This window comes from Armigeres subalbatus, chromosome 2 (assembly GCF_024139115.2).
Source record: "Armigeres subalbatus isolate Guangzhou_Male chromosome 2, GZ_Asu_2, whole genome shotgun sequence".
Taxonomy (NCBI): Eukaryota; Metazoa; Arthropoda; class Insecta; order Diptera; family Culicidae; genus Armigeres; species Armigeres subalbatus.
This window is the reverse complement of record NC_085140.1, coordinates 249377731-249388845: the sequence shown is the minus strand read 5'-3', so window position 1 is coordinate 249388845 and position 11115 is coordinate 249377731.

Genomic DNA, 11115 nt, shown 5'->3' with positions numbered 1-11115 from the left:
ATCACCAGATAGCGTCACCATATGTCCTGACGTCGATAATGTCGGAGAAGTGCCGTCCATCAATCAGAACGATCGATTTGTGATTCTGTCTGCAGTGGTGATCTCCAGGTGTACCGATATGGAAGGCTGTGTTGGCCGTTTTTGTTCGTCAGCCGGTGGGCACTGAATTTTTCAAAAGTCGTTCTAAACTTATCCCCTTGGTCAACCTGAGCATTCAACGTTGATTTTGAAGTCGTGGCTTGGGCAGACGTTCCAGCTGGCGTAAAATGCGTCCTTATCATCATCAGTGCTTCCGGAGTATGGGCTATTGATGTTGATTATGCTGAAGTTGTAGACCCGGCCTTTGAAACTCAACCTGCGCCTTCTCTAATGAATCGGCCACCACCAGATCACGCGCCTTTGCATATCAGTCATCACTATGCAAGCTGTTCCTTGAGCACATCGCCGAGTATATGCGTGTGCTTCCGATGAAGTTGAGAAATTTTCAGTTCTACGAATTGTCCCTAGGTGGGCACCACCGAGTTTCAGAAAACATGACTTTTGCCGAGATCTCAGTAAAAGTGACGTTTCGGTTGCTGAGATACAGTAAATATTTGGTTGAGAATCAGTACTAAATGAAATTTCCTGCCGAATTTCAGATCTGAAATGACTTATGAGCGTAGTCGAGGCACTTGTAGCAGACCACAAGTGGTTGGTGTATGATCACGTAACATACCATCAACTTGGTCTTATCAAGCAACTTCTTAACTGCCGCCAGACGTACCTGGCGGGCACATATATAGGCTCATTGCCTGCGTTTCCGCATAGCTCTTTCGTAAACGAATAGCTGTGGTCTGGATCTCAGCTCTCCACTGATCTTTCAATGTATCGACCAGCTCACAGGCTTCAATCATTTCATCCAAACCCTTACATCGGATGACTTCAGCCCGGCATAGGACTCCGACATAAATTCAATCAGCCCCTCTACAGTCAAGTTTTTGTACGCCGAGCTCTTCTGAGCAGGATCCCGAAAATCATCTCGCCCTTCTGCATCCTATGGGCGGGAATTTTCCATTAGTCACGGTTGTCCTACCCATGAAATTCAATCGGTGGGACTACTACACATAACATTTTAGGGCGGCATCCTGCACAACCTTACTCACTCTAAGAATCGCACCACCAACTCTGTCTAGTCAATAAGGAGGCGTATCTCACGTTCCGCCTCCTTACTAGACATTAGCTGAGACTTCCACTGCTGCCTAGCCATGGTAAGTAGGTTGCAGAGAATCAGCACGACGAGTTGGGATTAATTATGTTCGTAATTTCCGTTACCACGTCAATTTTTGGGTGCGCCCCCTCTCTACATGGTTGATCAGCACGTTTTTAGAGATTACTCAGATTGGCTTCGTCTATTTTCGAGTCTGCGGGCACCTCCTCTGACCAACCTACCATAGCCCATCAACATAGAAGATATTTTGGTCGTCATAGTGTGGGAGGTAGTTCCAGCTGACTCGATTCGCAAATATATAAAAAAAATATCAAAAATTAAAAAAAAAGTTAAGTAAGAAAGGTTGGAACCCCCTGGTAAATGAATAACATTGATTTTAGATTAAAAATCTTTTACAAAAAAAAAGATTAAAAAAAATTTTGAGAAGAAAAATTGCTTCGATATAACGTAACCTCGATATAACGTAACGAAAATAAAAACTGAGTTACGTTATATCGAGGTATGACTGTATATATTATCTAGAGGAAATTAAGGCTTTGGCAGGTTTTGTTCTATTATTGTCACTGTCAGGGGGGTTTTGTTGACCAAATATTATGAAATTTGGCCACAATATTCTTTGATACGCAAAGAATGTTTAGGACAAATTTGAGCATAATCTTCTCTTTTATATAAATCCCAAATTTATCCACCTAGCGGTGACGATGCCTTTCTCGATCAAATCAAGATATACTGAAGGTGGTAACTTCGTTTTTTCCAATTCCTATCTACCAAAAATGTTGGCAATTTTGTTTTTCTGTAAAATAAGCATAATACATTATGTTATAATCAAGTTATGACGATCGTGAAATTTTCTTTCATCCATTTTTGACAGAGAAAGTATTTCAAGTATTGTTATTTGTAACACATATTGATATAATTGTTATATCTAACTGGTCGGGTTGGTATATAACATCATGGGTCTCCAAGACTTCTATAAAAGGTTCGATTTCGGAGTGAAATGTACACGAACATTTTGAAAATTAAGCCAATAATTCTCAGACCGACTAGAATATGACGTCAAATACATTTAAGATTATTCAATCAACGACACCCCCACTCCCCCTTCGCCAAGGCCCCGATGCCATTTTTAAACGATTCCTAAATATAAATAGAAGACTAACAACACCGCATACATAATATAATATGGAAATAAGGAGATGTGTAAAAAGAAAACTATATTCAAATTTGCCCTTGAAATCACTCAAACTTCATCATAACTCCACACCACCCAAACCAAACAGCATGTTGAAGCATCAATGAAACCCCTCTTTTTCCCCTTCCAATGTATGACACAAAACAAACGCAAACACCACCATGGCCACGAACGTACGAACCAACAGTTAATCGTGTCGTTATCGAGTGCAATTTCTGTTGCCAGCGATAAAACTTACAACTGTGTTGGTGCGAATGCTCCGATAAAGTATAATAGGGGTATTCACTAAACGGCGTAGGTTGCTGGGTATCTGATTATAGAAATGTTTCACGCACAATCATAAGGGACATATTTCAAATCGCCTATGAAACATTTCTATAAACAGATACGCAGCAACCTACGCCGTTTAGTGAATACCACTAATGGCAATAAACATCATCAAGTCGGCTCTAAACTTAAAAGCGCGTACTTTGTTTGTCGATTAGTTTTCGTGTTCAACACGTTCCACATTGCAAGCTTTGAAAAGCTTTGCTCGTTGCGTTAGGGTAAGACACCCAGAAATCGCCCTCCCCCCAGTTTTCGCCCACCCATTTAAAAATCTTCATTTCTCGTAAACTAGTTGTTGAAAACAGTTACAGTTATGGTTTTTCCATACAAGCATCAATCAATCATGAAAAACCTGAACTTTAACTGCTTCCAACAACTAGTTTTCTAGAAATGAAGATTTTAAAATAGGTGGGCGAAAACTGGGGGGAGGGCGATTTCTGGGTGTCTTACCCTATACTATCGACAGACATATGATTTCCGCACAATGATTTTCGTATCACGCTGTACGCGTACAGTGACAAGATGACACACATCTTTTATTTCCACCGTTGTATCTATTTGACAGCTTGCTTTGAAACTGATTCTACCGCTTTCCAAAACTCTATGTTTCATCAAAATGTATAGAAATCATAAACTGTTACTACAGTTTTTATGAGTAGTATACAATATTTATCCATATTTTTTTGAATAAATTGTGAATTCACGTCAGCAGTTCATTCATCGATATAAAAACGTCATAGTTTCCAATTCTTCGTATGGGTATTTTAGCAGAAATATGAGAGTTCTTGCAAATATTCCGCAGGGCAATTATTTCTGCGGACGTTAATCACTCTATTCTATGGTTTGGGGTGATTTCAGTGCAAACGGCACTGATCGTTTAATTCATTTGGACATTTTGAAGGATACAGCCAGCACCGTTCAATTGGGTCATAGATCCTGTAACAGGTTTATTCGGACACGGAACTCCGGGTTTTTCAAACACTTATTTACTTCGCGCTGACTACCGTTTATTTCTGCACTCCACTTTTACCTCCACGAGATCCTCCTCTCCTATCCTCCTTCCCTCTCCAAACACTACAGATCCAATTTTGAATTTGTCCAAAACAACGGTGCAAAACATTCTTCCAAAAAGTAGATGCTGACTCATGGCAAATCAAAGAGCCCGCATCCTTCCCAACCCCCAGGCCTCATTCCAATTAAAACCCATGGGATCCTTGCACAAAATGTTCGAAATCACACGATACAGAACTCATACCATTGAATATCATGTAAAAGTGACGGTAGATCTTTCCCGGAAACAACCCAAGAACTGGCAAAATCAATAGGAAGACATCTTCAGAACGTAATTGTAGCAAATAATGGGCTTACTAATAATTATTTTGCCAATGTTGTGAAAAATATCACTTGGAATTGCAGAAAAACGAATTTTACTCAGTCAGCTTGCAAATGTTTGTTTTTATTTCATATGTCAAACGGCGTATTTGACATTTCAAAACAACAAATTATGTTCTGTTTCATACAATACAACGGTCGCAGGGCAGGGTACGGAAATCATCGTGCTATCGTGATACCAGCGTGATTCTGGGTGACAGACATATGATTTTATGCTGTACAGTGATATTGGTATCATATATGTGTCACAAGTATTAGCGTTATCGATATTGCCGTAGCGAGGATTCTAACCCATCGAGCGAACGTAATTTATATTAGGGGTATACACTTAACGGCGTAAGTTGCTGCGTATCTGATTATAGAAATGTTTCACACTCAATCACAAGGGACATATTTCAAATCACCTATGAAACATTTCCATAAACAGATACACAGCAACCTACAACGTTAAGTGAATCCCCCTATTATATTTAGCATGGTAGCTGCTCAATGCTCGTAGTCGTGATTATATGGGAAAAATGAAAAACTGCCTAAACCATTTTCCTTGTCAGCTGCGAACGCATTAATCAATCTTGATGAAATTAAATAGCATGTAATTAGAAGAGTGGCTCTGCGGAATGCAACTTGTTGCGATAAAATCAGTTAAGTCTAAGTACATGAAAATCGTGTGAGTTTTTGAGGTTGAAAAAATGACCATACAGACACACAAACATACACACACACATACATACACACACACAGACATCACCTCGATTCATCAAACTGAGTCGAATGGTATAAGAAACTTTACTATCAGATGTTCCTGTAAAAAGTTCGTTTTCAGAGTGAAATGATAGCCTTTCGGTATAACTTTGTTGTACGAGAGAGGCAAAAATGAAATGGTCTGTGTTCGTATCCGCATAACTCGAAAACGGCTGGTTGGATTTTCTTCATTCCTTCAGCAAATATATTCGTTCTCGTTTCCGACGGGTTTATATGATATTTCCTTACTCGAAAATCTCAAGTAAGGTTGAGTAAACCGTGAAAAACAGAAATTAAGATTTGAATAGGAATTTAGCTTGGGCAGTTCACAACGCGCATTTTCGCCTACTATGCAGGACAACGTCTGCCGGGTCGACTAGTTAGTTATAGAAAACCCCCTGACAATAATAGAACAAAACCTGCCAAACCCGTAATTTCCCCTATACAAAAATAGATTTGAGTTTCCTTTGAGGCATGGCGAATGGACGGACCGATTTGGAAAATTTTCTCATTAATCGATTCGTCTTGAAATCAGTTGTGATTATATAAACAAAAAGTTTGCTAATTTGATGGGGAAAGTTGCAAAATTGTCGAAATACAACATTCGGGTGATTTTAGAGAAAACCTAGTGCGATCGCACAAGAATGATCTAGAGTGCGACGCTGCAATGAACTCGACTAGGTATTGACAATTAGAACGCAAAATAATACAACCAGAGCAAGGTCGGGTACGTTCAACTAGTAAAAGATAAAAAATAAAAAGATTAAGGCTCAAATTACCATCATCCAGTCATTGTCGAGAAAGACAGCCACGTGCTCGTACCACCCCCAGTAATGAAACCACCCACCGAGGAGAAAAAGCAGTCTCCAGCTGGATGGGGGAAGTATTTTTGTTTCAAAACTGCATCATCCAATAGCGAAGACATAACTATATCCGGTGGATGCTTCATTTGGTTGTATTTCGCTTTAGTTTTCAAAAAAACTGCCTTAAGCAACATTTTTTCCCAAGAGGGTAAATCGACGATTTACTCTCATGCTCTCTTATCAATGAGAAAAAATATCTGCCATTTTGCGACTTTATGCCAAATGCCTCAGACACCCGAAAATATTTTTTTTTTTTAAATTACATTTTCCTGAACATATCTTTTCAGAGGAAACGACTTTTCCTCGGATATATCATTCAGATTATAACAAGAATTTATTTAGTAGAGTCAATATTTTCAAACGTGAAGGCTGCCTTCTTTTAATCAAATGATGAAGTATCAATAACTAAACAGCTACCCTTGTATTGTCTCTGCCTCTCTGTTCCGTAGATCTACGTTACTCTGGCAATCCGGAAGATGCTCCTATCCGAGCCGCCACTTCGTCCTTGACGCCTAATGCCCGGATGAGCAGCCGAAACTCCCTGATCCCGAATTTTAAGATCTGTCCTTCATTAAATATTGTAAATGTAACCTCGAGTCACCACGAGTACGTAGGCTTATGTCCCTACCCTATCTAACTTAATAATAAGATGATATCGGTTGTACATATCACAATGAACCGTGGTCTGTAAAGTGAGCCTACCAAATAAGCGAACTGGGGAAAAAACAGCTACCCTGTTGGAACAATCGATTTTATAATTTTCCGAAAGTAAAAAAACTGCATATCAAATTAGCAATTTCAGGCAAGGCCGAGTACATACAGCTAGTGTCTTACTCGGTCAGTGCATCGGGGACCACGTTTCCGATTGTTCGGTGGTTCCCGCGTGGTGTGACGACTTCAGCGGGTATCGTTTTTTCGTGTGCGAAAAGTGGTCTTCCCGTAGCGTCCGGTGTTTCAAAATTGGATATTGGATCTAGGGCCAGGTTCCGTATCCTGTGGCCAAAGAACCGGCCCGATCGGTCTGCGGCGACCGGAGATTCGGATTTTTCGTTTTGACTGGTGACGTCATTCGGTTCCGAGATCTCAGTACATAGCAAGTGCGATGAAAATTTGCCCAGCAATTGGTGGAGACGCGTGGTGTTTTTTTTTCGAGAATTGTGAACATTCCCATAGACTCTGGCGGGATACAATACATCATCATTTGGTTGCTATAACATCAGCATATCCATTTTCAAGACATGGTCTAGCAAATCCGGAATTTCGGTAACCAGGTGATCTGAATCGGTTCAATGTGGAATAGATCGCATAGAGGACGAATTTCTTTCATATCTAACAGAATCGTCCAAATCTGTTGAAAACTGACGAGGTTATGGTCATACCAAGAACGTGGGTACCCGGGTACACTGTCGGTACGTTACGGGGTAAAAATATTCAGAAGCCCCTCTTACTGGATTTTCATTTTGATATCACCCAAACCTAAATTTTGCAGAGTTTGAAGATGTCACGGAGTTTCAAGTTCCTGCGATGCTTAGAACCCTTAAAAAATCACTTGAAAACGAAAAAGGTACTCGAGTACCCTGTCGGTAACATAAGGGTTAATCATAAAATGTTAATATGTCTTTTGAATTTGTTATTTACTTATTTAAGATAGTTAAAATCATTATTGAAACTTGCTCAAGTCTGTTAATGAATATCAAATAAATGAATAAATAAATAAAACTCCGTAGATCTTATGAGAGCGTCGCCAAGTCGGGGGCCTCTCGCTAAGTAAGTTCTGCATCAACATTTCCTTCCCCATCCCTAGTTCTGGGCGTGGTCGGCAGTAGTAGTCCTCATGCTTTTCCTTCTTAGATTTAAATCAAGCATTACTCCTCATCCTGATTTCTAATAGCAATCTGGACAAAAATTTCAAAAGAAACATGAGCACGCTAACGCCAACGAAATGAAGTTGAAAGTTTTGACGAATTTTGAACAGAGTTATCTGAAACTTCATCAGCCAGATCTGATTTAACAGAAGCCACCAAAATTATTAGTTTCCTATTTTCCCAGTCTGTCCCATTCTCCAGAATTCACTGTATATTGCCCGCTGGAAAGGAAAGATTGAATCTTCCACCAAAAAGTGCTTGCCAACTAATATGATCATCACAGTATTATCATAAACGATTTCGATGCTAACTAGAAAACAAAACAATATTTACAGGAAAAAACTACTAGGAAAATATATTTTGATATCATCTGTCAGGATCAGGATCATTTGTCTAATTCTAACATCTGCCACAGAGTGCATGAATTGTTGAAAACGAAAAGGCTCAATATAAAAGATCCAGTCTCACTAAGCACGTGTGAAAAGCGCCATATGGATAACGCGCAATGGGATGTAGCCAGTCGGCACCTAATTAAAATTATCAGAATTGATCTCTAATCAATTTTAATGAAGGTTCGACCACGATCCGCCTCGTTTCTAAATAGGCAATTTAGGCAGCATCCGTATGGGCTCTTATGTGTGCAGAGAAGCACGAGTTTGGCGCGTGGAATTTTCGCCATATGGCAAAGGCGTGCCTTCCGTATTTAAACTGTGTCATATAGGATCCCTGTCTAAATTTTGCAATCAGTCTGCTAAGCTGTATCTTCCGGCTTCGACTGGCATCATTATCGTCGTCTAATCAACGGCCACCGTATGCTTGATCGAAGAGGCGTTGCTAATAGTTCTGGTGCACAGGAGTGTTCCTAATCAATTGTAATCTCCTTTTACGAATCGCTCTAAAAAGGCTTACAAGTTCATTGCCGGTGTAAATTTCTGTTGCTGTCGATTGTTTCACTTTGCCGGTCGTAAAACAGTTCCACACCATAACACAAACAATCCGATCCGTTGATGGACCCGATCAGTTCGAAAAAGGAGGCAGGTGGTAGACGTATTTATATACGTTACAATTTGCACCGGATCTCTGAAAGCCGGCTTCATTACGGGGCACATGTTTTCTCTCCGTTTTGCGTCAACCTTCCTATCTGAAAAAAAAAGTAAACGTCAGCGCCCAGTTGCCAAGAGGAGCTCCTGGCTCTGATGCTGGTCTTTAGTGTATCTGATTGTAAGGGTGTCCCATAACTGAGAGATTTATCTCTGTAAAAATGTAGTTCAAAATAATAGATATTCGGAAACTAACATTTGTTGTTATTACGAAGTCTCATGCAGAGGCTAAATTACGAATATGTACTGTGTTAATAAATTTAGTTTATTTTATAATTATGATTCTTGCATTATACGCTAATAATGTTTTGTGTATTTCACATCAAACGTTCATTAGAGGAAACTGATTGGAATTATTGAGTCTTAAACGAAAGAAAAAAATCCATAGAACATGCTTTTTGGGAAGCATTTTGATGAATGCACAATATATTGATTAATCCATTTGCACGCGGCATTAATATTCTATTATTAATTGCACTACTTGATACTATCGATTCAGATACATAGTTCGACCTCCACAGTCAACTTCTTCAGAGTCTCTTGCTAAAATGATATTAGTGTCTTATAATTGAATAAAACAAAACCAGAGTGAGTAAATTTCTATTTCACAATTGGAATTAAATGGAATAGTCTTTAGTGTGGTCTTTGCTTATTGTTCAACATAATTTACCTAGAATTATCTAAAAACAAAAACAATTCTAAACATCGCATACCTTTATTGGTCGTTGTAGCACCCAGAAAAAGCGACAATCGAAACCAGCATAAAAATCGTGAACTTTGACGAATGAAAACAAAATCTCCTACCACGCAGGGCTCAGCTGAAGGCACGGAAACATCTGCCACACGACACAGCCAAACTGAATTGAGCCGATCATAGCTGCACACGTGAACCAATATACAAAAAAAGTATAGTTAAAATTAATCGGTTCCATCTCATCTCGCCATGCGCCTTGCTGAGGGCAGTGGTCAGCTATTAGCCAAAAAAATATCCATGTTCATCAATGGTGGTAGTTGGGTCCTTTCTTGCCGATGATGATGATGATGATAATAGGAAAGGATCTTCGGAGAAACGCGCGTTCGATGATGTGCTTTGAGGGGATCGTAGCTACTGAGTGAATCTGCGAGGTAATCATATTGTTTGGTGCTGTCTTGGAGAAGCGAGAAAATGCGGGTTGATGTTGCTGAGCGGCACGCGACAGCTGCAAGACTTTTTGCCACCTTGGTAACGAAATTTCGGTTTTACTTTTTCTCGCTTGTTTTACCTATAGAATTTGTTGGAATTTGTTCATGTAGGATAAGTATTGAAATCAAATTTGGTTTTCAAATAAAAGAGAATTGACAATTAGTAGTCTACTCCTGCGCTACTCCTACTGATTCAATACGGATGGGTCATATGACCCAAGACGAAAATCAGTTTTAAGAGATAGAGCCTTGCTTTCTTTGGCAAAAATGTTCAAAATTAACTGCTCCATCCAGGAAAAATATTGCACAAGTCAGGTTATGGGCACTATGATGATCTAGAGCATCCAAAATATCCTTGAGTTGTAATTTTGATATTCATATTAATCACCACTATACTTTACCATATTCTTGTTAAATAATTCAAATTGAAATGCTTAATAATAAAATTCTGCGCCTGCCCAGCGGTAAAACAGATCGTTTTCAATATCTACGATACTCCAAACCGTCCTTGAATTCAGATCTTAATATCCGATCAACAATAAGATCTACGATGTCCTCACTATTTTGATGAGTTAGAATAGCTCCACAGTACCTCGTAACACCATTTCAGACACACCACAGAATTCGATCAATATCTACGACACTCCAAACTATCCTTGAGTACAGATCTTAATATTCAAATCGTTCAACATGAAGATCTTCGACGTCTCAACTTTTTTTATGAGTTGGAATAGCTCCGCGGGACTTCATACACCATTACAGACAAACTACAGAATTCGTTCGACATCTGCGATACTCCAAACTATCCTTGAGTACAGATCTTAATATGAAGATCTTCGACGTCTCAACTTTTTTATGAGTTGGAATAGCTCGGCGGGACTTTATTACACCATTACAGACAAATTACATGATTCGTTCGACATCTACGACACTCCAAACTATCCTTGAGTACAGATCCTAATATTAAAATTGATCAACATGAAGATCTTCGATGTCCTCACTAGTTTCATGAGTTGGAATAGCTCCAAGGTACCTCGTAACACCATTACAGACACACCACAGAATTCGACCAATATCTGCGACACTCCAAACCAACCTTGAGTACAGATCTTAATGTTCAAATCAATTAACATGAAGATCTTTGATGTCTCAACCATTTTTATGAGTTGGAATTGCTCCACGGTACCTCATAACATCATTACAGACACACTACATACTTTGCTCGACATCTACGACTCTCCAAACT